Raw genomic sequence first — 13,391 nt, forward strand, 5'->3', positions numbered from 1 at the left:
TCATGAGATGTAATGAAAGAAATACACTGTCCAGAGGAAGCAATCCGTTTGTAAGGCTACTCTCTTGGAACTGGGTCTGGTCCTTGGACTGTGGAGCTACATCAAAACCAACCAGAGCTTCTCAAGGCATTTGGTTAACTCCAAGTATAATATAAAGGATTAGAAAGAGCTCCAAAGAAACCATGGCACATGTGGCTCTGTACCAGCAGGGAATTACTGATTCTAGGCAGCCCCGGTCATTGGAAGGGACTTAGAAACTTTTGTGGATGGCATTTCTATCAAAGGGGCCCAAATAGAATCTGGTCCTGGTTAAGGACATTGTAATGAGACAGTATTGCTGGTCTCAACCAGTCCCAATCATCAGAATGAGACAGAAAATTTTGAGTTAAGTGTTTCTGGTGACCATGTAGGACCAGGTTTGAGCTTAGGATACTCTGCCTGAATTGACTACTTCATATAATCCCAGACACTGAAGCAGAACGTAGAAAATTTCAATGAAGGGACTCTCTGAGGGACCTGTCCTGGAGCAGAGGCCCTACTTACTAGGTCTGAGGGTGAAACTATTCCCTGGCCAATGTATTATTTAATAAAATTAGAATTTATGAGGCATGGCTTCCAGGAGAATACAGTATAACTGCTATAACTCTCTAGGGTATTAAATGGAGATATTTCACAGTTAAAGCCTTTCTGCTATATGAGGGTCTTCGCTGGTGGCTCAGATGGTAAAGAATCTGCCTGCAATGTGGGAGACCCAGGTTCGATCCTTGAGTTGTGAGGATCCCTTGGAGATGAGAATTGGTAGCCACTCCAGTATTCTTGCCTGGAGAATTCCATGGACAGAGGAGCCTTTGGATTATAGTCCATGGGATTGCAAAGAGTAGGACATTACTGAGTGACTAACACTTTCTGCTATATTAAGTAATGTCACAGACTACTTTTAGAGATTTATTTTTTATTTCTTGTTATGTGCCAAAGATTAATGTTTTACCTGGCAGAATAAGTCTGAGGAACTGCCCTTGATGTCCTAGGCATCTTTCTACTCTGTTGAGTCTCTTGATTGTCTATATTCTTGAAATTACTAGTAAAATATAATGCCTGGTAAGATCTCTGATTTGTTTAAGTGTGATTTGCCAGTCAGGTCTTGTATGTGACTCAGATGGTGAATAGGATTGATGCGTGGGTATATAAGCCATGTACTGGGTGGAACATTAGCTGCTCCCTCATATGCTTAACTCAGAAGGTGCCAAATAGGTATCAAAGCAGCAGCTTTGGTCTTTTCTTTCAGTGAGGGTGGAAGGGAATAGTGAAGAAGATCTGTCCAGTATTTTTTTTTTATTTTATATTTGTATATATTGAAAATATTATGTATGGGTACACCACTATGTATGGTGATGGATGTTAACTAGACTCAAACACCCATTACCATACATAGTTACAATTTTTTTCCCCGTGATGAGAATTTTGAAGACTCACTCTTTTAGCAGCTTTCAAAGATATAGTCCAGTAAAAGTAGCTATAGTCACCATGCTGTACTTTACTTTCCCCCATGACTTACTTATTTTATAACCTAAAACTTGTCCCTTTCACCCATGCCTTCATCTGTTGCCTCTGGCAATCACCAGTCTGGTCTCTGTATCCATGAGCTCAGTGCTATTTTTAGATCCCATGTATAAATGAGATCATATGGTCTTTTTTGTCTGACTTACTTCACTTAATATCATGCCCTGAAGGTCCATCCAGGTTGTTACCAATGGTGTGATTTCATTCTTTTTTATGGCTGAATAATATTACATATACGTCACATACACACTCACTCACACATATAGACACATACACGTGTGCACGCGCACACACACGCACATATATATCACATTTTCATTATTCATTCTTCAATTGTTGTACACAAGGTTTTTCCATAACTTGGTTATTGTACATCATGCTTCAATGAACGTTGGAGTTCATATATCTTTTTGAGTTAGTTTTTCTTTTTTTCAGATAAATACACAGAAGCAGAACTGCTGGATCATACGGTAGTCAGGGTTTTTAACTTTTGGGGAACTTCCATACTGTTTGCTGTAGTGGCTACACAAATTTTATTCCCGTTAACAGTACACAAGGATTCCCTTTTCTCCACATCCTTACCAATACTTCTTATCTTTTTTATAATAGCCCATTCTAACAGTTTGTGATCTCTCACAGTGGTTATGACTTGCATTTTTCTGATTAGTGATGTTGAGCACCTTTTCCTGTACCTGTTGGCCATCTGTATTGTCTTCTTTAAAAAATGCCTATTCAGATATTCTGTTCAGTTTTAAATTGAACTGTTTGGATTTTTGCTACTGACTTGTGTGAGTTCTTTATATACTTTGGATATTAACCCCATTGTCAAATACATGACATGTTTTATCATTCATTGGGTTGCCTTTTCACTTTATTGATGGTTTCCTTTGCAGTGCAGAAGCTTTTTAGTTTGATGTAGTCCCACAAGTTTATTTTTGCTTTTGGTGTCAAATCCCCCAAAATCATGGCCAAGACCAATTTCTATGAATATACCACCCATATTTTCTTCTAGAAGTTTTATGGTTTCAGATCACATGTTTAAGTTTTCAGTGCATTTTGGGTTATTTTTTGTCTGTGGTGTAATATTGTAGCGGTTCAGTGTCATTATTTTGCATGTGATTCTTCAATTTTCCCAGAACCATTTATCAAAGAGACTGTTCTTCCCTCATTGTATAGTCTTGGCTTCTTTGTTGTAAAGTCCTTGACTACATATCCATGGATTTATCTCTGGGCTCTCTATTCTGTTGTATTAATCTACATGTCTATTTCCATACCAATGCAGTACTGTTTTGATTATTATAACTTTGTAATATAGTTTAAAATCAGGATGCATTTTATTTCCAGCTTTGTTCTTCTTTCTCAAGATTGCTTTGGCTATTCAGGGTAAGGTCTACCTAGTTCTCAAATTAGTATTCCCAAAGAAATATCCTATTTCTGTGTACATGACTAGTTTGCAAAAAAATTTTAGAAACACGTTTCAATAGTCTATGTGAATAATAGGGACAAAGCACTCAATTTCACAGCATGCATCACTCTATCAAATTTAACTGTATACTTCTATCCTAGTCCTTCCTCTGTAAAGGAGAATTATCCCAGCAAAGCTCAATTCTTTAAAATATTTTTGGCTTTGGGTACGCATTTTTAGGACAGGCTATCCTAACATGGGTGTTGATTTGTACAAGTAAAATTTAGTCAGAATCTCTAAGTTTATATGACTTCACAGAAGTCAAGGTGATCATTTTTGTACACTGCAGACTTAGGTTGATGGGGTAGCTTTTTGAATTCTAAAGAATAATTTATTAATTAGGCTTAAGTGATACATACTGTCCATTTTAGGAAACTGGCCTGAATCATTGTTATTGACCATCATACTTTCATGGTGTTTACTGTAAATTTATTGAAACTTCACGTGCTAGGCATTGATTTTAGAACTTTATGTGGAATATCTCATTTTATGTTTCCAGAGACACCTGAAGTAAATACTTTTATATCCCTACTTTACAGATGAAAAAACTGAGGTATGAGGAAATTAAATAGCTTACGTGGTACATAGTTTGTAATTGTTATAAGTGAAACAGTTCAAATTGGTTTCAACCTCAACCAGACTTCAAGATCACAGTGGACATGGCACCTGAAATGTAAAGATGAGGTAATTATAGATGATTCTTTTCTAGGTCTTTATATCTACATCCTAAGCTGAAGCAATGAATCCAAAACTTCAGAAGGACTAAAAGAATGCACTTAGGCCATTCTCCTTAACTGTTAATTTAAGGTACATGGAAATAATAATAAACAACAAGTATATTTTACTTTTAGGCATACTACTTCCTCCATCCCCACATTCACAAACTACATTCTGAGGAATGACTCAGAAGGGAGATAGGGCAGAGTGTTTAGGAAGGTGGTGTTTGGCATTGCGCTGATTAGTTTTGTCTTCCTCTCTCATTTACTGGTCAATCACACTTGTTAATAAATTAATAAGTTAATTAATTAATAATTTATTAATTAATAAATACTGTATTATATATCTATAGGAAGTTTTTAATATTTGGTACAAAATGATGCCCTTCCAAACTTTATGGTTTTAAAAATAAAGAGAAAAAGTTAAGAGTATAAGAGTAAAAACTTAGGTTTCTTTTATTATTATTATATAAAACACCTTATTAAATTATGGTTGACATGTAAAAATCTTTATATATTTAATGGCTATCACTCAGTGAATTTAGGGTAAGTATGTGATAGCTCAGTTGGTAAAGAATCTGCCTGCAAAGCAGGAGACCCTTGTTCAATTTCTGGGTCAGGAAGATCCACTGGAGAAGGGAAAGGCTACCCACTCTAGTATTCTGGCCTAGAAAATTCCATGGACCATGTAATCCATGGGGTCACAAAGAGTGGGCCAGGACTGAGAGACTTTCACTTTCACTGTACTGGTTAGCAAACATGATCCTCTATGCGTTACATGCCTCTTTATCTTATAATGGGCTTCCCTGGTGGCTCAGAGGGTAAAGTGTCTGCCTGCAATGTGGGAGGTCTGGGTTCAATTCCTGGGTCAGGAAGATCCCCTGGAGAAGGAAACAGCAACCCACTCCAGTATTCTTGCCTGGAAAATCCCATGGACAGAGAAGCCTGGTAGGCTACAGTCCATGGAGTCGCAGAGAGTCAGACATGACTAGGCAGCTTCACTTTCACCTTCACATATAACTTACTTCTATAAATATACATCTTATAAACTTACATTTAGTTCTTAGTTTTATGGTCAATGTTATAATCATTATTTAAGATTATGTATATGTTTATACTTTTGTAACAGTAATGATTTTTTATTTGTTATCCCTTCTAAATACTATGCCTTTATTTATTTAGAAGCAGAGGTAGTTTCCCATTAGTTTATAAGGATGAATGCTTTGCATTATATTTTAAATGTTGCTCTGAAAACAGCAATTAGTTATAAAGCAGGCCTGCCATTGTCATTTATTGATGAAGAAACTCTGATACAGAGTTCTTTCTTTTATAAATTTGAGATAAGCTGTCCTCCCAAAGACATCTAGATAAGAGGAATCAATGTACATTGTCATTTTGACAGGCCATACTCTCCTGTTAGTTTACACATCTGCTCAAGGAGAAAAAAGTACTATCAGATATTTCTGCTGATAATGATAAACAAGAGAGGGAGTCTTGAGTTGGTATCTGTGGACAGCCTGTCAAGGCCAATGGAAACACAATTCTCATTCTAATGAATGCCTTTGCCCTACAAGGGGGAGCCATGATGACAGCTGATCCCTCCCCTGGAATTTGAAGTCCTTGCTAATGACATGACTGTAATTCTCAGATCTGTCAACAAGGATCTGACATGCTTTTTCAGTCCAGTAGGGTAATGTGAGTTATATTCATATGTGTTTTCAGGACTTTATACCTATTTTGAGGTAACTCTGTTCTGTTAGGGTATGAACACCAAGGACCATTCAGTGGGTCCCAAATGATTTGGAGAAAGAGCTAGTTCATGTTAGAAAGTGAGGGAAAAAATGACATTTTTTTATGCAGATAATAAAAAACTTAACTCAGGGAGACAATATTACAATAAATACAGTTTAATTAAACATTTCCCAAATGTCCTCCTGTCTTCACAAGACCAGCACATGGTCTTAGTCTTACAAAATAGCTGTGTTACTCCTGCCTCCTCTTTCTTTTTAGGAAGTCAACTAGCTTTGAGTTTGGCTGAGAAGCATCACTCTCTTCTCTATTTTCTCCCTCCTCCCTTTCTTATGTCAGAAAATATCTAATATTTTCTATTTACCATTATATTAAAGAAATGCTGATGTGTTTTCAGAGATTCGGTCTTCAAAACCAATGTATCACAACCAAAGGAACTAATGGTTTTAAGTCAGATTTTTAAAGATAATTTTAAAATCAATAAAATTAATCCAGTGAAACCAATGAAAGTAGAATAATATTAATCAAAAAATGATTTGAGAATTTTAGGTGAGTCACAGATTCTCTGGGAATTCATAGTCCCTTTGCCAGATCCCCAAGTTGGGAAATCTGTTGTGAGTCCTAGAACTTTCTTAACAATGAGAGAATTTCTTTGGTATAATTGTTGTGCAGTTTGTGGGTCCTCTGCTTGATGGCCCTATGGTGGGGTTAATGGTGACCTCCTCCAAGAGGGCTTATGCCTCAGGCTGTGTGACCAGGTAGCTGCACCCAGAGTCCCTTCCCCTGCAGCAGGCCAGGAAACAGCCTGGAGGGCACAAACAAAGCCTTATGTGCACCAGGACCCAGAAGAAGGGAGCAGTGACCCCAAAGAGACTGACCCAGACTTGCCTGTGAGGGTCCAGGAGTCTCTGGTGGAGGCATGGGTCGGCAGTGGCCTGCTGCAGGGTCAGGGGCACTGAGTGTAGCAGTGCATGCAAGGGAGCTTTTGAAGGAGGTCACCATTATCTTCATTACCTCCACCATAGTTTGGTCTCAGGTCAAACAACAGGGAAGGAACAGAGCCCTGCCCATCAACAGAAAATTGGATTAAAGATTTAATGAGCATGGCACCGCCCACCAGAGCAAGACCCAGTTTTCCCCAAAGCCAGTCCTTCCCATTAGGAAGCTTCCACAAGCCTCTCATCCTCGTTCATTAGAGGGAAGACACAATGAAAACCACAATCACAGAAACTAATCAAACAGATCACATGTACCACAGCCTTGTCTAATTCAATGAAACTATGAGTCATGTCGTGTAAGGCCACCCAAGACGGATGGGCCATGGTGGAGAGTTCTAACAAAATGTGATCCACTGGAGAAGGGAATGGCAAACCACTTCAGTATTCTTGCCTTGAGAACCCCATGAATAGTATGAAAAGGCAAAAAGATATTAAACATTAAAAAAACTAATATCATGGCATCCCGTCCCATGGCAAATAGATGGATAAACAATGGAAACAGTGAGAGGCTTTATTTTCTTGGGCTCCAAAATCACTGCAGATGGTGATTGCAGCCATGAAATTAAAAGATGCTTGCTCCTTGGAAGAAAAACTCTGACCAACCTAGACAGTATATTCAAAAGCAGAGACATTACTTTCCCAACAAAGATCCATCTAGTCAAATCTATGGTTTTTCCAGTAGTCATGTAAGGATGTGAGAGTTGGACAATAAAGGGAGCTGAGTGCCTAAGAATTGATGCTTTTGAACTGTAGTGTTGGAGCAGATTCTTGAGAGCCCCTTGGACAGTAAGGAGATCCAATCAGTCGATCCTAAAGGAAATCAGTCCTGAATATTCATTGGAAGGACTGATGCTGATGCTGAAGCGCCAATACTTTGGCCACTTAATGCGAAGAATTGACTCATTGGAAAAGACTCTGATGCTGGGAAAGATTGAAGGCAAGAGGAGAAGGGGTCGACAGATGATGAAATGGTTGGATGGCATCACTGACTTGATGGACATGAGTTTGAACAAGCTCCAGGAGTTGGTGATGGACAGGGAAGCTGTGTGCTGCAGTCCATGGGGTCGCAGAGAGTCAGACTGAGTGACTGAACTGACTGAACTGAGGTGAATTGCAGACTATTTTTATTTATGTAAAATAAAGAGCAAGGTGAAGATAGATTATTAAAATAATTAAAGATTCAAAAAAATAAAAATCATTTGAAGTTTCCCCAATAAAGCAGAAATGATGGTGTGTTTAAGTTGAAAATGAACCTAGATTTTCCCCTTTAAAGCTTGAATGAAATATGTGATAAGATGAAATAATAAGTCAAAGTGCCTTACTCAGATGCTGGAGTTTAGTAAGTACTAAATAAGTGTGGATATATGAATTATGGCCTCTGACTTCTGTTATTTTTTCTAAAGATGACATCCTAAAAATTTATGATGTGTGTGCCGCTTGATTTTTCTTTTATTTTTATAATATTTGTGTTTTAGGATAAAAATGATGAGGATATTGAAAACACAAAATTATTTTCATGGTTGCTGTGGTTTTATAAATTAACATGGACCACTGTGTCATCAGTGGAGCTATGGTATCCATACCAACAGTGAATACTGACTCTGTAGATTGAGCTTGTCACAATAATTTTGCATTCCAGGCCTGCTGGGCTGAGTTTTGGTTCACGGAGTATAAAGTCTTTAGAATCTGATTTAAGGTTAAAGAACCCAGGACAAAGAGCTCTACAGTATAAGTGTTTTGAAGTTATTTTTGCTTTTCTACATTATTCCCTTTCTCACTTGTATTCTGTTCAGGGGCAAAAATATAAGGAGATGGCCAAAAAATACTTTTCATAGTCTTTTGTGCAATTACTACTAAAAGTGATTATTATTATTAATTCAACCAACAAACCCCATTGGATGGGTTCCAATAAAGATGTGCCTATCCTGGATGGGCTTCCCTGGTAGCTGAGCTGGTAAAGAATCTGCCTGCAATGCAGAAGATCCTGGTTTGATTCCTGGGTTGGGCAGATCCCCTCGAAAAGGGACAGGCTATTCACTCCAGTGTTCTTGGGCTTCCCTTGTGGCTCAGCTGGTAAAGAATCCACCCGCAATGCGGGAGACCTGGGTTCGATCCCTAGGTTGGGAAGATCCCCTGGAGAAAGGAAAGGCTACCTACTCCAGTATTCTGGCCTGAAGAATTCCATGAACTGTATAGTCCATGGGGTCACAAAGAGTCAGACACAGTTGAGCAACTTTCACAGCCTAGATGGGAGCAGAGTTTGGGGGAGAATAGATACATGTATATATCCTTGGACAGAGGAGCCTGGCAGGCTATGACTGAACACACACCCACACACACACGTAAGTATGGCTGAGTCTCTTCGCTGTTCACCTGAGACTATTACAGCATTGTTTGTTAATAGGCTACATCTCAGTACAAAGTAAAAAGTTTTTTAAAAATTTAAAAAAAGTAGAGCTAAAGTTGGAAAAGAGAAAAAGGGAGATGTGCCTGGTACTAAAATTCAGTCTTCTAACACTATACCTTCAGTTAAAAAAAAAGGAAACTGACAAAGAATTACTCTGATCTTTTCCCTTTAGACTATTAATATAAATTGATTCTGGTTTCCTGAACCAAAATTTTACTTGGTTTTAATTCATTTTTGATAGCATAAGAAAGAAAACAGCTCTTTCTAAATTATTCACCATGTTGTTTAATAAGAGTGAGCACCGCACAATGCTATGGCTCGTGAAAATCCATTAGTCTATTGTGAAATATATAATTATAGACTATTATGAAAATAAGAAATTTTTATTACACATATGCATTTGACAGCCTGCAATTAGTTTTAGACTCTCTAATTAACATATGTTTTACTTAATGGTGAGTGATTATGGATTATCATTTAATTATGGATAATTATAAATACTCATCTATTTTTTGTGCATCTAAAAATAAAATTAAGCATTTGTTAAGAACCAGAAGAATATGCTTTTCTCTTTATTTTTGTCCAATACCAAGAATGATTATCAAGTAAGTAGTAATAGCTTTGAGTAAATTGCTGAATACTTTTTATCATATATATATCCTGCTATTATATTTATGAATGGTGCTATTCTTTTATGAGTTATTCATGAGTAATTTTTTACAAAAAGAGGAATCAATAGTACAAAGAGCTATGGAAACTGTTATGAGTTGCATTAATTAAATACAACTTTTTTTTTCCTGAGTAGTCATTCTAAACACTTAGATTTCATCAATCTACCCTAATTAGAAGAATGTATTTGTATAATCAGGTTACAGAACAAATTATACTTTTTAATGTAACAATACCTAATCATCCTTGAATAGTTCTTTCGTTTTTATATAATGTTTTATGGACTCCTGAAGTTTTTCTATTTGTTAGTTTTGCTATATCTCATATACAAATTACTAGGTTTAGAAAAACAGTATATAAATAGGAAAAAAATAAAACTTATGAATCCATTTCTTCCTCCATGTAACAACTGAAACTGACATCAAAATACAAAGTCTTAGAAATGCTCTTGTTTTCTTTCTATAAATCCAGAGTGAATAAAATTAGAGAGTTAATATTTCTAAAATCAGAATTTCTTTATTGAGGTTTGTAAGCAAGGGAAAGACATTTAGTAATTCCTTACAACATCTATCTTGGTATTTATGGTTTAATTTGCATTTTGGGCAGAATATATTGCTTAAAAAAAATCCACACATTATAAAATGTAAGTAGAGAGATTGTAATTAAGTTTGGGCTGGGTAAATGTTTGCTGAAAGTAACTAATACCATAAAGCAGAGTTAAAAGAAAAAAAGAGGGTTATACTTATCTGCTGTATCTATCTTTGAAATATAAGTTGGGCTGCATAAATAAATGTATTGCTTTTCTGTTTGTTTTGATGAAACCTTAACTAGAATGTTGGGGCTTCCCTAGGGGCTCAGTGGTAAAGAATCCTCCTGCAAAGCAAAAGATGCAGGTTCCATCTCTGGGTTGGGAAGATCCCTTGGAGAAGGGAACGGCAACCCACTCCAGTATCTTGTCTGGAAAATCCATAGACAGAGGAGCCTGGCATGCTACAGTCCATGGGGTCACAAAGAATCAGACATGACTGAGCAACTGAACTGAACTAAACTGAATATTTCTTTTAGAAGTGAGTATCTTACACTACCTTAAGATTATAATTAGAATTATCAATTCTTAATGAGTAGAAATGTAGGGGAACAAATGTCAGGCCTTGGTGGATTTTATTTTATTTTTTATAGTTTTTATTTATTTTATTTTATTTTTAACTTTACAGTATTGTATTGGTTTTGCTATATATCAACATGAATCCACCACAGTTTTTAAAGTTAACTTTGTGTTAATATCTCAAGTCTCAAACCAATATTTCCCTGTCCCTGTGGAATAAAACAATATGTTAAGTTTTACATTCTATAGATTTCCATTATCCAAGACTGGATATTTTGAATAAGGTAAAGATTTCCTTTTTTTCATTCTTTACCTGAATCCATCCTTCCTGTTTTTACCCTTACTAATTTGAAAAATCTAAGCTATCTGAGACCCATAAAGCCATTTTATATTTAATATATATCATGTGTCCTGTATTTCTAGTAAACTTATCTGCACAGGAGTTTTTTCTTTAGTTAAATCCCCCTATGTTTTTCTTCACATCTTTACATTTTTAATTCTGCCAGAGTTTTACACTTTTATCCATACCTATTTGTCATTTGCCTTCTGAATCTGATTAATTGAATCTACTTACTGTTCCTAAATAGGTCCCCCTCTGCCTCCTCTTCTTGGTTTATATTGTGTATGATGGTGGACAGAAATTTTTCTTGAACTCATTTCTCATTTTCTCTACACTTTTTAATATGTTAATATCATTCAATTCTTGTTTTTCATTTAGATAGTATCTGATGATGACAGCTTTGCAGTATAAATTGTACACAAGGTAGTTTAAAATGCATTTTTATGACTGCTCCATGTGCATGAGGCACAGTATTAAAGCTTGTCCATCTTTACTCAAACCCGCCTCCACAGAACTTAAGGGGGTTATCCATTCTAGCTCTCTGACATTCACAAGAAAAAATAAACAGGAAACGAAACAGTGAAATAATTAATTGCAAATGTCATCCCTCAGAAGCTATGAAATAATGTTAATTATAATTATGATTATTATGGGAGGAGCCACAAGGTGCAATGGTAAAGAATCCACCTGTCAACAGGAAACCTGGGTTCGATCCCTGGATCAGGAAGATCCCCTGGAGAAGGGAATGTCAACCCACTGCAGTATTGTTGCCTGGAAAATTCCATGGACAGAGGAGCCTGGCGGGCTACAGTCCACGGGGGTCACAAAGAATTGGACACAATTGAGCTCCTGACACTTTCATTTTCTTTCACAAGACCTACACTGTTTATTGCTGGTCATGTGCCCAAGACTGAAAGATACATAGTGGTATTTGGAACTTTTACAAAGTCCTTCAATCAGCTTCCTACAACCACTGCAGGTTTATGAGACCAAAGGGAATTACAAAGAAGAAAGGCCAAAACTAAAACAAAACACTTAGAAATATCTAAGATTTAGACCCAAAGTTTATCTTTGGAACCTCAGGCCCCAATTAATTAGTTAATTAGTGGTCCTCAAAGCGTGATCCCCATCCCAGTAACATTGAAATCACCTGGGAACTTGTTAAAATGCAAAAACTTCAGCTCTACCTCAGAGTTACTGAATCAGAAACTCTTGGGGGAAAGTCCATGAATTTGTGTTTTAACAATCTCTCCAGGTGATTCCGATGTGTGTCATGTCTGAGAACCTAGGATGTAGATCCTAGGGGAGCCAGGAAGTCATTTCTCAAGGACGAGTCTTATTTAAGCAATTTTGATGATGCTTCCTTTTTTGTTAACTAGACCCCAGCTTTCTCTTATCCTTTAAGACTGGAGTGAGTTTCCAGGGCAGAGAATCAGCCACAGTACAAGAAAAAAGCAAATAAAAACATAAATTAAAAACAAACACACACACACATACAGTAACACTAGTAAGACCTCATAGGTCTAGACACTTTTAACTTATTTTCACTCCGAGAATTCTGTTCCTTAGCATACAGCGGGCCAGAAGAGTTCTCAAAGCTGGGCCAGGTAGACATATGATGTTTTATGACATTCAGTGTTGTCAGTAAATTCATATTTCCACAGATGACAGGTCTCACTCCTAACAAAGTTACCACCTTTGACTGAACAAACAGACAAGCAAACAATCACCCTCATTGTTGCCAATTAATCTTTAAGGAGTACTTTGTAGTTTTCCATATAGAATGTACTATACAACCACAGCACACCCACCAAATCCCATGGCCAGCTACTTCATGACTGCGGACAGCTAAAAACTTAAAAAATAATCCATGAGGTGTGGTGTTTACTCAGAATCAGTACTCTATTTCATTGATTTAAATACCTTTATTATGCTCGTTAAGAAGTTCTCTGGTTTGGAAAATTGCAATTTGATGACAATTTAAATATTCTGAATGCTGTGTTATGTTCAGTACATATGATAAATTCCTTCAAATTTAAATTGAGGTGTACAGCTTTTATTAATAAAACACTTGTTTCTCACTGCTCCCACTAAATAAATATTAAACATGTATTCTAAACTACTAGTAAAAAGAGTTTTTAGCTTTTCAGAGTCACTTATATGTTCCCATTTGTCTTTGTCTAGATTCCTATGAACATTTCTCTTCAAGGTGGAAGAAAAATGAATCCTTTAGCAACGTTTAGGATGTGACCTTTGTCTTTAGCTAAAATAAAATATGCATCTTTATTTGGTAAAATTCTGTGGGAGGCTTTTTTCATATGTTTAACAGTAGCATTAGTTGAGAGACTCTCTCTGCTTTAAGGTATTACAGTAGTTTTCTAC

General features: G+C 36.6%; 1 long non-coding RNA gene across 5 annotated transcripts in view; it reads left to right on the forward strand.

Annotated features, from left to right (window-relative positions):
- The window catches only part of LOC147374245 (uncharacterized), a 305,158-nt gene that overhangs the window by 200,583 nt on the left and 91,184 nt on the right, over nucleotides 1–13,391 (forward strand). The gene's annotated exons all lie outside the window — the stretch shown is intronic.

The sequence above is a fragment of the Bos grunniens genome, chromosome 4, assembly GCF_055505025.1.
Source record: "Bos grunniens cultivar Pamir isolate PY7600 chromosome 4, Bosgru_T2T1.0, whole genome shotgun sequence".
Taxonomy (NCBI): Eukaryota; Metazoa; Chordata; class Mammalia; order Artiodactyla; family Bovidae; genus Bos; species Bos grunniens.